The sequence below is a fragment of the Salmo salar genome, chromosome ssa18 (genome assembly GCF_905237065.1).
Source record: "Salmo salar chromosome ssa18, Ssal_v3.1, whole genome shotgun sequence".
Classification (NCBI taxonomy): Eukaryota; Metazoa; Chordata; class Actinopteri; order Salmoniformes; family Salmonidae; genus Salmo; species Salmo salar.
Genome location: NC_059459.1, coordinates 82892855 through 82906740, shown reverse-complemented (window position 1 = coordinate 82906740; position 13886 = coordinate 82892855).

Genomic DNA, 13886 nt, shown 5'->3' with positions numbered 1-13886 from the left:
ACTACAATAACACACCCTCTGCCGCGTCCTGACCAAACTACAATAACACACCCTCTGCCACGTCCTGACCAAACTACAATAACACACCCTCTGCCACGTCCTGACCAAACTACAATAACACATACCCCCTGCCACGTCCTGACCAAACTACAATAACACATACCCTCTGCCGCGTCCTGACCAAACTACAATAACACACCCTCTGCCGCATCCTGACCAAACTACAATAACACACACCCCCTCTGCCACGCCCTGACCAAACTACAATAACACACCCTCTGCCACGTCCTGACCAAACTACAATAACACATACCCCCTGCCGCGTCCTGACCAAACTACAATAACACATACCCCTCTGCCACGTCCTGACCAAACTACAATAACACATACCCCCTGCCACGTCCTGACCAAACTACACTAACACACCCTCTGCCACGTCCTGACCAAACTACAATAACACATACCCCCAGCCACGTCCTGACCAAACTACAATAACACACACCCCCTGCCACGTCCTGACCAAACTACAATAACACACACCCCCTGCCACGTCCTGACCAAACTACAATAACACATACCCCCTGCCACGTCCTGACCAAACTACAATAACATACCCCCTGCCGTGTCCTGACCAAACTACAATAACATACCCCCAGCCACGTCCTGACCAAACTACAATAACACACACCCCCTGCCGCGTCCTGACCAAACTACAATAACATACCCCCTGCCATGTCCTGACCAAACTACAATAACACATACCCCCCTGCCACGTCCTGACCAAACTACAATAACATACCCCCTGCCATGTCCTGACCAAACTACAATAACACACACCCCCTGCCGCGTCCTGACCAAACTACAATAACATACCCCCTGCCATGTCCTGACCAAACTACAATAACACACCCCCTGCCACGTCCTGACCAAACTACAATAACACACCCCCTGCCACGTCCTGACCAAACTACAATAACACACCCTCTGCCACGTCCTGACCAAACTACAATAACACATACCCTCTGCCACGTCCTGACCAAACTACAATAACACACCCTCTGCCACGTCCTGACCAAACTACAATAACACACCCTCTGCCGCGTCCTGACCAAACTACAATAACACACCCTCTGCCACGTCCTGACCAAACTACAATAACACACCCTCTGCCACGTCCTGACCAAACTACAATAACACATACCCCCTGCCACGTCCTGACCAAACTACAATAACACATACCCTCTGCCGCGTCCTGACCAAACTACAATAACACACCCTCTGCCGCATCCTGACCAAACTACAATAACACACACCCCCTCTGCCACGCCCTGACCAAACTACAATAACACACCCTCTGCCACGTCCTGACCAAACTACAATAACACATACCCCCTGCCGCGTCCTGACCAAACTACAATAACACATACCCCTCTGCCACGTCCTGACCAAACTACAATAACACACCCCCTGCCACGTCCTGACCAAACTACAATAACATACCCCCTGCCATGTCCTGACCAAACTACAATAACATACCCCCAGCCACGTCCTGACCAAACTACAATAACACACACCCCCTGCCGCGTCCTGACCAAACTACAATAACATACCCCCTGCCATGTCCTGACCAAACTACAATAACACATACCCCCCTGCCACGTCCTGACCAAACTACAATAACATACCCCCTGCCATGTCCTGACCAAACTACAATAACACACACCCCCTGCCGCGTCCTGACCAAACTACAATAACATACCCCCTGCCATGTCCTGACCAAACTACAATAACACACCCCCTGCCACGTCCTGACCAAACTACAATAACACACCCCCTGCCACGTCCTGACCAAACTACAATAACACACCCTCTGCCACGTCCTGACCAAACTACAATAACACACCCTCTGCCACGTCCTGACCAAACTACAATAACAAATAACCCCTATTACTGGTCAGGACGTGGCATGTTGTTTCTGTCACACTGCTTTGCTTTATCTTGGCCAGGTCTCAGTTGTAAATGAGAACTTGTTCTCAACTAGCCTACCTGGTTAAATAAAGGACTTGTTCTCAACTAGCCTACCTGGTTAAATAAAGGACTTGTTCTCAACTAGCCTACCTGGTTAAATAAAGGACTTGTTCTCAACTAGCCTACCTGGTTAAATAAAGGACTTGTTCTCAACTGGCCCACCTGGTTAAATAAAGGACTTGTTCTCAACTAGCCTACCTGGTTAAATAAAGGACTTGTTCTCAACTAGCCTACCTGGTTAAATAAAGGTGAAATAAATAAATACAATTTTTTTATTTAACAAGACAAGTCAGTTAAGATCAAATTCTTATTTAGAATGACGGCCAAACCCAGACGACGCTTTGCGCACCGCCCTACGGGTCTCCCGATCACGGCTGGATGTGATGCAGCCTGGAACATTCCACAGTCCGACACTCCTCTGGGCTTCTCAGACCTGCCCCAACAGAACTCTCTGGGTGTGTGTTTAATTGCTCCATTCAGACGTGTTAGTGCAAGTCTAATGACACACACACACACACACACACACACACACACACACACACACACACACACACACACACACACACACACACACCCAGACACACACACACACACACACCCAGACACACAGACACACACACACACACACACACACACACACACACACACACACACACACACACACACACACACACACACACACACACACACACACACACACACACACAGCTACAGAATCCAGACCTTGTAGTCAACATCTATAGACACACACGTTCTCTGGACTCTCTCTCTCTCTCCATCTCTCCATCTCTCTCCCCTCCATCTCTCTCCCCTCCATCTCTCTCCCCTCCATCTCTCTCCTCTCTCCTCTCCATCTCTCTCCTCTCTCCTCTCCATCTCTCTCCCCTCCATCTCTCTCCCCTCCATCTCTCTCCCCTCCATCTCTCTCCTCTCTCCTCTCCATCTCTCTCCTCTCTCCTCTCCATCTCTCTCCCCTCCATCTCTCTCCCCTCCATCTCTCTCCTCTCCATCTCTCTCTCTCTCTCCATCTCTCTCCATCTCTCCATCTCTCTCCCCTCCATCTCTCTCCCCTCCATCTCTCTCCCCTCCATCTCTCTCCTCTCTCCTCTCCATCTCTCTCCTCTCTCCTCTCCATCTCTCTCCCCTCCATCTCTCTCCTCTCCATCTCTCTCCCCTCCATCTCTCTCCCCTCCATCTCTCTCCTCTCCATCTCTCTCCCCTCCATCTCTCTCCTCTCTCCTCTCCATCTCTCTCCCCTCCATCTCTCTCCTCTCTCCTCTCCATCTCTCTCCCCTCCATCTCTCTCCTCTCTCCTCTCCATCTCTCTCCCCTCCATCTCTCTCCTCTCCATCTCTCTCCTCTCCATCTCTCTCCTCTCTCCTCTCCATCTCTCTCCTCTCCATCTCTCTCCCCTCCATCTCTCTCCCCTCCATCTCTCTCCTCTCCATCTCTCTCCTCTCCATCTCTCCATCTCTCTCCTCTCCATCTCTCCATCTCTCTCCTCTCCATCTCTCTCCTCTCTCCTCTCCATCTCTCTCCTCTCCATCTCTCCATCTCTCTCCTCTCCATCTCTCTCCTCTCCATCTCTCTCCTCTCCATCTCTCCATCTCTCTCCTCTCCATCTCTCTCCTCTCCATCTCTCCATCTCTCTCCTCTCCATCTCTCTCCTCTCTCCTCTCCATCTCTCTCCTCTCCATCTCTCTCCTCTCCATCTCTCTCCTCTCCACCTCTCTCCTCTCTCCTCTCCATCTCTCTCCCCTCCATCTCTCTCCTCTCTATCTCTCTCCCCTCCATCTCTCTCCTCTCTCCTCTCCATCTCTCTCCCCTCCATCTCTCTCCTCTCTCCTCTCCATCTCTCTCCTCTCCATCTCTCCATCTCTCTCCTCTCCATCTCTCCATCTCTCTCCTCTCCATCTCTCTCCTCTCCATCTCTCTCCTCTCCATCTCTCTCCTCTCCATCTCTCCATCTCTCTCCTCTCCATCTCTACATCTCTCTCCTCTCCATCTCTCTCCTCTCCATCTCTCTCCTCTCCATCTCTCTCCTCTCTCCTCTCCATCTCTCTCTCCTCTCCATCTCTCCATCTCTCTCCTCTCCATCTCTCCATCTCTCTCCTCTCCATCTCTCTCCTCTCCATCTCTCCATCTCTCTCCTCTCTCCTCTCCATCTCTCTCCTCTCCATCTCTCTCCTCTCCATCTCTCCATCTCTCTCCTCTCCATCTCTCTCCTCTCTCCTCTCCATCTCTCTCCTCTCCATCTCTATCTCTCTCCTCTCCATCTCTCTCCTCTCCATCTCTCTCCTCTCCATCTCTCTCCTCTCTATCTCTCCATCTCTCTCCTCTCCATCTCTCCATCTCTCTCCTCTCCATCTCTCTCCTCTCCATCTCTCCATCTCTCTCCTCTCTATCTCTCCATCTCTCCATCTCTCCATCTCTCTCCTCTCCATCTCTCTCCTCTCTATCTCTCCATCTCTCCATCTCTCCATCTCTCTCCTCTCTATCTCTCCATCTCTCTCCTCTCCACCTCTCCATCTGTCCATCTCTCTCCTCTCTATCTCTCCATCTCTCTTTCTCTCCCCTCCATCTCTCTTTCTCTCCTCTCCATCTCTCTCCCCTCCATCTCTCTTTCTCTCCCCTCCATCTCTCTCCCCTCCATCTCTCTCCCCTCCATCTCGCTTTCTCTCCCCTCCATCTCTCTTTCTCTCTCCTCCTCTTACATCATCGACACACACATTGAGCGACAGTGAGGGAGAACACACACACACACTCACCTGGCATTGTTCTAAGATTACACGTAGACTAGCCAGTGCAAGGCCTGAACTATGGTGAATGACAAGTTGATCAATGAACGCACATACACTTCCTGTAGCTAACAGTACACTTCCTGTAGCTAACAGTATAGTTCCTGACTCAGAGAGAATGAAGATGAGAGGATGTGGTCACACACCCGTTACAGTTTTTCTCCATTTCTGAAACGTCGCTCCATTTCCTGAAAACATTAAACACAAAACCTCGTCTTCAAGCACCATTTACCTCTGACTCCTCTCGCAAAATGAAACGTTCAAAACAGTTTGCCCTGGTGTTCAAAATCGTTGTCCGTCCATGGACAAGAACATGGTCTATAACTGTTGCTCGAATTTCATCAGATATTTCCACTCTGTGTCTTCCTCTTCCTCTTTCTTGCCTTCCTCCTCCTCCTCCTCCTCGTCGCCCACCTCGCACTCGTCCTCGTCCTCTCACGTTGTTTCTTCTATCCGTTCTCAGACTTTCTCCTTCCCACCTTCAACAACCTGTTTGCTCTCTGAACTGGCTTATATTGGTTGTGTCGCATCATTTGAAAACAGGTTAAATCCATTTTGAGTGGTTGTGTTCAATCAATGACATGTCTTCTCTATTTGTATTTGATTGTTGCCACTTGTGTTTACCAGTATGGATGACATGTGCATTAGAGTGCAGAATGTGTTTAGAGTTTTGCTGAAAAGTCTACGTGAGATCTGCATATTGTGTTTTACCGTGTGAAATGGTTTAAGGTATTGACAACAGACTGCATAATTAGCTAAATGAGTCCAGGCAACTGAGAACTTTGTTCAGCCAATGGGTTTTAGTGTTTTAGCAGTTGAGAACAACTGTATCTAGGAGAGTTGTTAAACTCTTCCAACCGTAGCTGTCTTTCTGGCAGTGTCTGATTGGTCTGTCGGCTGTATGCTGGCTCCTTATTTGGCAAAAATGGAAGAGAGAGAAGAAGAGCGAGAGAGACAGAGACAGAGAGAGAGAGAGAGAGAGAGATAAGAAGCGATAGAGAGAGAGAGAGAGAGACAGACAGAGAGAAATCCAATCTTGATAAAGTCCCATATCTACTGGGTGAAATACCACAGTATTTAATCACAGCAGCAGATGTGTGACCTGTTGCCACAAGAAAAGGTCAACCAGTGAAGAACAAACACCATTGTAAATACAACCCATATTTATGTTTATTTATTTTCCCTTTTGTACTTTAACTATTTGCACATCATTACAACACTGTATATAGACACAATATGACATTTGAAAGTTTTGTGAGTGTAATGTTTACTGTTAATCTTTTATTGTTTATTTCATTTTTGTCAATTATCTATTTCACTTGCTTTAGCAATGTTAACATATGTTTCCCATGCCGATAAAGCTCTTTGAATTGAATTGAGAGAGAGAGAGAGAGAGAGAGAGACGTATCGGTGCTGGGGTGCTGCAGCACCCCCTGGTGGTGAGGTGGTAAAACTGCAGAAGAGGCCAGGACCGTACAGAGCACCAAGGAGAGATCACCTGGAATGAACCAATGTGCAGAGGTAACGGGTCAGGGCACTGACAGAAGACAGCCAAGGTTAGAATGAAAATACAGTTTAATTAAATAAATTACACATAGACAATACAAGTTTAAAACATCATAATATACTAATATGACATGTAACATTGATAAAACAACCATAAAATAATACAATTAAAATAAATCTTTCCTGAAGAAAATATATCAGAAAACAACCAGCAGCCTCCTCTCTGTGAATTAATTACATTTTATTTCTGTGTCAAATCGCCAGTTGGCAACCCATCCCTCTCCCTCTCTACGCCTCTCTCTCTCCCCCTCTCTCTCTCTGTCTCTCTCTCCCTCTCTCCCCCTCTCTCTACGCCTCTCTCTCTCTGTCTCCCCTCTCTCTGTCTCTCTCTGTCTCTCTCTCTCTGTCTCCCCTCTCTCTCTGTCTCCCCTCTCTCCCCCCCTCTCCCTCTCTCCCCCTCTCTCTACGCCTCTCTCTCTGTCTCTCTCTCTCCCTCTCCCCCCTCTCTCTCTGTCTCTCTCTGTCTCTCTCTCTCTATCTCCCCCCCTCTCTCTCTCACTCTCTCTCTCCCCCCATCTCTCCCTCCCCCCTCTCCCCCTCTCTCTTTCCCCCCTCTCTCCCCCTCTCTCTCTTTCCCCCCTTTCTCTCTTTCCCCCCCCTTCTCTCTTCCCCCCCTCTCTCTCTCCCTCCCTGTCTTTCCAGAAACTACATTATCTGATTGAGCTTTTGGGCCGTTCTAGGTGTCGTGACTTTCATTAATCTGATGACTGTTATTGATTTAATCCACTAACTAGGTTTAATTGTTACTCGATTCAATTAATCATGTAACGATTAACTAATTAGGGGTTTGGGGCACCACGGAAGAAGTTGTTTAACGAATTACCATCTCCAGAATTAAACTCTAGAAGATATGAGTTAAATATCGATAACAGTAACTTATTAATCATTACCAGTCTCATTCTGAACAGTCGTAAACCTTCTTGGATCTTGCCAGGTTTTTCATAAGGAAGGTTGCCAGGTGTGGTAATGAGGGTTGCCAGGTGTGGTAATGAGGGTTGCCAGGTGTGGTAATGAGGGTTGCCAGGTGTGGTAATAAGGGTTGCCAGGTGTGGTAATGAGGGTTGCCAGGTGTGGTAATGAAGGTTGCCAGGTGTGGTAATGAGGGTTGCCAGGTGTGGTAATAAGGGTTGCCAGGTGTGGTAATGAAGGTTGCCAGGTGTGGTAATAAGGGTTGCCAGGTGTGGTAATGAGGGTTGCCAGGTGTGGTAATGAGGGTTGCCAGGTGTGGTAATAAGGGTTGCCAGGTGTGGTAATAAGGGTTGCCAGGAGTGGTAATGAAGGTTGCCAGGTGTGGTAATAAGGGTTGCCAGGTGTGGTAATGAAGGTTGCCAGGTGTGGTAATAAGGGTTGCCAGGTGTGGTAATGAGGGTTGCCAGGACCGGTGGTTAGTAGACTGGAGACGTCGAGAGGGAGTAGACGTGACGATCATAAACAGGACTGTTGGAGTTATGTCACACATCCAGCTAACAAGAAGGATATGTAAATGTCTGCTCTACTCAAAATTACCACCAACTAATGGCAGCATTACCACAATAATGGGAGAGGTGAGGGGGAAAAGTTGTCCGTCGGCATTAAACACCAAAATTGTGATCAACCAAAAAATCTACACCAGTTTCATTTAGGGACCAAAAAATATATTTTGCAAAAAAAGTTGGGAAAATATTTTCGATGTATCGATTCCATGGTACATGGTTTATGAACTGATACACAAAACACTGGATTTAAAACTTAGTTTTTACATTTAAATGATTATACAAAATTCTTGTAACCAATAGAATGTTATATATATGGGGGATGTAACCATTCCTGCTCTGCAGATTTTTGCTGCGAAGAGACCGAGTCATTTGTTTTGGTGCTGTCCATATGTAGCTTGTTTTTGGTTGCAGGTCCAGGAATGGATGAAGAATTGCAACATTTACCTGGAGTTAACCCTGCAGATAGCAATACTGGGTGATCTGATAACCCTGCAGACTGGGTGATCTGATAACCCTGCAGATAGCAATACTGGGTGATCTGATAACCCTGCAGATAGCAATACTGGGTGATCTGATAACCCTGCAGATAGCAATACTGGGTGATCTGATAACCCTGCAGATAGCAATACTGGGAGATCTGATAACCCTGCAGACAGCAATACTGGGTGATCTGATAACCCTGCAGACAGCACTACTGGGTGATCTGATAACCCTGCAGATAGCAATACTGGGAGATCTGATAACCCTGCAGATAGCAATACTGGGAGATCTGATAACCCTGCAGACAGCAATACTGGGTGATCTGATAACCCTGCAGACAGCACTACTGGGTGATCTGATAACCCTGCAGATAGCAATACTGGGAGATCTGATAACCCTGCAGATAGCAATACTGGGTGATCTGATAACCCTGCAGATAGCACTACTGGGTGATCTGATAACCCTGCAGATAGCACTACTGGGTGATCTGATAACCCTGCAGACTGGGGGATCTGATAACCCTGCAGATAGCAATACTGGGTGATCTGATAACTCTGCAGACAGCACTACTGGGTGATCTGATAACCCTGCAGACAGCACTACTGGGTGATCTGATAACCCTGCAGACAGCACTACTGGGTGATCTGATAACCCTGCAGACTGGGTGATCTGATAACCCTGCAGATAGCAATACTGGGTGATCTGATAACTCTGCAGACAGCACTACTGGGTGATCTGATAACCCTGCAGATAGCAATACTGGGTGATCTGATAACCCTGCAGACTGGGTGATCTGATAACTCTGCAGACAGCAATACTGGGTGATCTGATAACCCTGCAGATAGCAATACTGGGTGATCTGATAACCCTGCAGATAGCAATACTGGGTGATCTGATAACCCTGCAGACAGCACTACTGGGTGATCTGATAACCCTGCAGACAGCAATACTGGGTGATCTGATAACCCTGCAGATAGCAATACTGGGTGATCTGATAACCCTGCAGATAGCAATACTGGGTGATCTGATAACTCTGCAGACAGCAATACTGGGTGATCTGATAACCCTGCAGACAGCACTACTGGGTGATCTGATAACCCTGCAGACTGGGTGATCTGATAACTCTGCAGATAGCAATACTGGGTGATCTGATAACCCTGCAGACAGCACTACTGGGTGATCTGATAACTCTGCAGATAGCCCTACTGGGTGATCTGATAACCCTGCAGACAGCACTACTGGGTGATCTGATAACCCTGCAGACTGGGTGATCTGATAACCCTGCAGACAGCACTACTGGGTGATCTGATAACCCTGCAGACAGCACTACTGGGGGATCTGATAACCCTGCAGACAGCACTACTGGGGGATCTGATAACCCTGCAGACAGCACTACTGGGTGATCTGATAACCCTGCAGACAGCACTGCTGGGTGATCTGAAAAGGAATATTCAATCGATCGATAATATAATACTTTTAGCAAAAATGATTCTTTAATTATACCATCTGTAGAAACTATGAGAATTGAAAGCTTCAGTTTTTGTGAAACATCACAGCACAGTTGACAAAAATATATGGCAAATAGAAATCACAGCTGAATGGTGGTCAGAGATAGATGGGAGGGGTTGAGGGGAGCTGAAGGATGGGACTGGATGGTGGTCAGAGATAGATGGGAGGGGTTGAGTGGAGCTGAAGGATGGGACTGGATGGAGCTGAAGGATGGGACTGGATGGTGCTGAAGGATGGGACTGGATGGTGTTCAGAAATAGATGGGAGGGGTTTAGGGGAGCTGAAGGATGGGACTAAAAACAAACAAAATATAACTGTTGTAAAATAGACCTTACAATGTTTATAGTCTGTATAAACTGGAAGTAGAAGCCCAAGCGTCGTTGTGCATTCGTTTATTCCAATTAGGGGAGGGGTGGTAGGGTTAGGGAAAAATAATGAAGGAAAATATATATGGGGATTGGAAATGATGCAGACAATTACATTAATGGAAACCATAATCCATACGTATTGGAAACATGTAGATTTCCACCTAAATAGACATACCCAAAGGTAACTGCTATTCACATGATTCTGACATGAACTGGTATATCTGGGAAGAAGACATCTGGGAGATTATGAGGAAATGATCAGAGGATAGATAGGAGTTACATAGCTCAGAATACACAAGATCATGCACACAAAAAAAACTGTTTTGTCAAAATATTTATTTTATAGTGTCGGGGTTGGTGATCAATAACAGACAGATAAATAAGACATCTTCATGATCTGTGTGGCGTTTATTTCGTTTATGCTTCACAACGTGAACCGGAAAGCATGTAGCAGCCATCTTGAAATTAGGTCGTCGGCTCCGCCTGCGTTTATAAATCTGTATGCCCATATATGGTAGTAAGTCATACCAAAGATGTTAAGGCACAGATCAATAGCCAAGATACTCAACTTTCCGCCGACATCTTGCTTCTGCAGATAAGGGGGCTACCGTTCATACCGGACTGAATAAAAACTAAATGTTTTTTTTAATTTACATTTAAGATTAAAGCTGATCTTCCAACAACAACAAAAAAAACCGCTTTGCGTCGTCAGCCCCTTCATTTGAGGAAGACAACCAATGAAATATTTTATTAAATGTTTTGTGTTAAAAAAAAATGGGACCCCCATTTTCAGATGGAGTTGCACACCAGTATTAAGAAGGGGTCCTTAATGTTTGGTATAGTCAATGTACCATATTGAAGACCGGAGTCTGTACTTTTATCCCCCCAAAAAATGTAAAAACGTTGCACATTTTGGAACATAAGATGTGGGAAGCTTTGGGCCTAAATCATGAGATCCTTGGCCTTCCCTGTAGCTCAGTTGGTAGAGCATGGTGTTTGACCTACTGCCTTCCCTGTAGCTCAGTTGGTAGAGCATGGTGTTTGACCTACTGCCTTCCCTGTAGCTCAGTTGGTAGAGCATGGTGTTTGACCTACTGCCTTCCCTGTAGCTCAGTTGGTAGAGCATGGTGTTTGACCTACTGCCTTCCCTGTAGCTCAGTTGGTAGAGCATGGTGTTTGACCTACTGCCTTCCCTGTAGCTCAGTTGGTAGAGCATGGTGTTTGACCTACTGCCTTCCCTGTAGCTCAGTTGGTAGAGCATGGTGTTTGACCTACTGCCTTCCCTGTAGCTCAGTTGGTAGAGCATGGTGTTTGACCTACTGCCTTCCCTGTAGCTCAGTTGGTAGAGCATGGTGTTTGACCTACTGCCTTCCCTGTAGCTCAGTTGGTAGAGCATGGTGTTTGACCTACTGCCTTCCCTGTAGCTCAGTTGGTAGAGCATGGTGTTTGACCTACTGCCTTCCCTGTAGCTCAGTTGGTAGAGCATGGTGTTTGACCTACTGCCTTCCCTGTAGCTCAGTTGGTAGAGCATGGTGTTTGACCTACTGCCTTCCCTGTAGCTCAGTTGGTAGAGCATGGTGTTTGACCTACTGCCTTCCCTGTAGCTCAGTTGGTAGAGCATGGTGTTTGACCTACTGCCTTCCCTGTAGCTCAGTTGGTAGAGCATGGTGTTTGACCTACTGCCTTCCCTGTAGCTCAGTTGGTAGAGCATGGTGTTTGACCTACTGCCTTCCCTGTAGCTCAGTTGGTAGAGCATGGTGTTTGACCTACTGCCTTCCCTGTAGCTCAGTTGGTAGAGCATGGTGTTTGACCTACTGCCTTCCCTGTAGCTCAGTTGGTAGAGCATGGTGTTTGACCTACTGCCTTCCCTGTAGCTCAGTTGGTAGAGCATGGTGTTTGACCTACTGCCTTCCCTGTAGCTCAGTTGGTAGAGCATGGTGTTTGACCTACTGCCTTCCCTGTAGCTCAGTTGGTAGAGCATGGTGTTTGACCTACTGCCTTCCCTGTAGCTCAGTTGGTAGAGCATGGTGTTTGACCTACTGCCTTCCCTGTAGCTCAGTTGGTAGAGCATGGTGTTTGACCTACTGCCTTCCCTGTAGCTCAGTTGGTAGAGCATGGTGTTTGACCTACTGCCTTCCCTGTAGCTCAGTTGGTAGAGCATGGTGTTTGACCTACTGCCTTCCCTGTAGCTCAGTTGGTAGAGCATGGTGTTTGACCTACTGCCTTCCCTGTAGCTCAGTTGGTAGAGCATGGTGTTTGACCTACTGCCTTCCCTGTAGCTCAGTTGGTAGAGCATGGTGTTTGACCTACTGCCTTCCCTGTAGCTCAGTTGGTAGAGCATGGTGTTTGACCTACTGCCTTCCCTGTAGCTCAGTTGGTAGAGCATGGTGTTTGACCTACTGCCTTCCCTGTAGCTCAGTTGGTAGAGCATGGTGTTTGACCTACTGCCTTCCCTGTAGCTCAGTTGGTAGAGCATGGTGTTTGACCTACTGCCTTCCCTGTAGCTCAGTTGGTAGAGCATGGTGTTTGACCTACTGCCTTCCCTGTAGCTCAGTTGGTAGAGCATGGTGTTTGACCTACTGCCTTCCCTGTAGCTCAGTTGGTAGAGCATGGTGTTTGACCTACTGCCTTCCCTGTAGCTCAGTTGGTAGAGCATGGTGTTTGACCTACTGCCTTCCCTGTAGCTCAGTTGGTAGAGCATGGTGTTTGACCTACTGCCTTCCCTGTAGCTCAGTTGGTAGAGCATGGTGTTTGACCTACTGCCTTCCCTGTAGCTCAGTTGGTAGAGCATGGTGTTTGACCTACTGCCTTCCCTGTAGCTCAGTTGGTAGAGCATGGTGTTTGACCTACTGCCTTCCCTGTAGCTCAGTTGGTAGAGCATGGTGTTTGACCTACTGCCTTCCCTGTAGCTCAGTTGGTAGAGCATGGTGTTTGACCTACTGCCTTCCCTGTAGCTCAGTTGGTAGAGCATGGTGTTTGACCTACTGCCTTCCCTGTAGCTCAGTTGGTAGAGCATGGTGTTTGACCTACTGCCTTCCCTGTAGCTCAGTTGGTAGAGCATGGTGTTTGACCTACTGCCTTCCCTGTAGCTCAGTTGGTAGAGCATGGTGTTTGACCTACTGCCTTCCCTGTAGCTCAGTTGGTAGAGCATGGTGTTTGACCTACTGCCTTCCCTGTAGCTCAGTTGGTAGAGCATGGTGTTTGACCTACTGCCTTCCCTGTAGCTCAGTTGGTAGAGCATGGTGTTTGACCTACTGCCTTCCCTGTAGCTCAGTTGGTAGAGGTGTTTGATCCTTATAAACTAACTCACTAAATTCCTTTAAGTTGTTTTATGTTGCGTTTATATTTTTGTTCAGTCAGTCACTTCAGTTTAAAAGAACCATTTTATTTTATTTTTTTAAATCAGTGTAAAAAAGCAGGTGTGAGCTGGTTCTAGTCTTTCCGGTAATTATCTGCCGTTAAAAAAATCACTTTAATCCATCCACCAAATCTCCTATATCAGCTTTTCCCGGTGCTCGGTCCTCAGGATCCCAAACGTTAACGTTTTGGTTCCCCCCCTCGCGACAGTTGATTCAGCTAATCATCAAGCTTTGATCATTTGAGTCAGCTGTGTGGTACGAGGGGGGAAACCCAAACCTGACGACAGAGCGCGGCAAAAACTG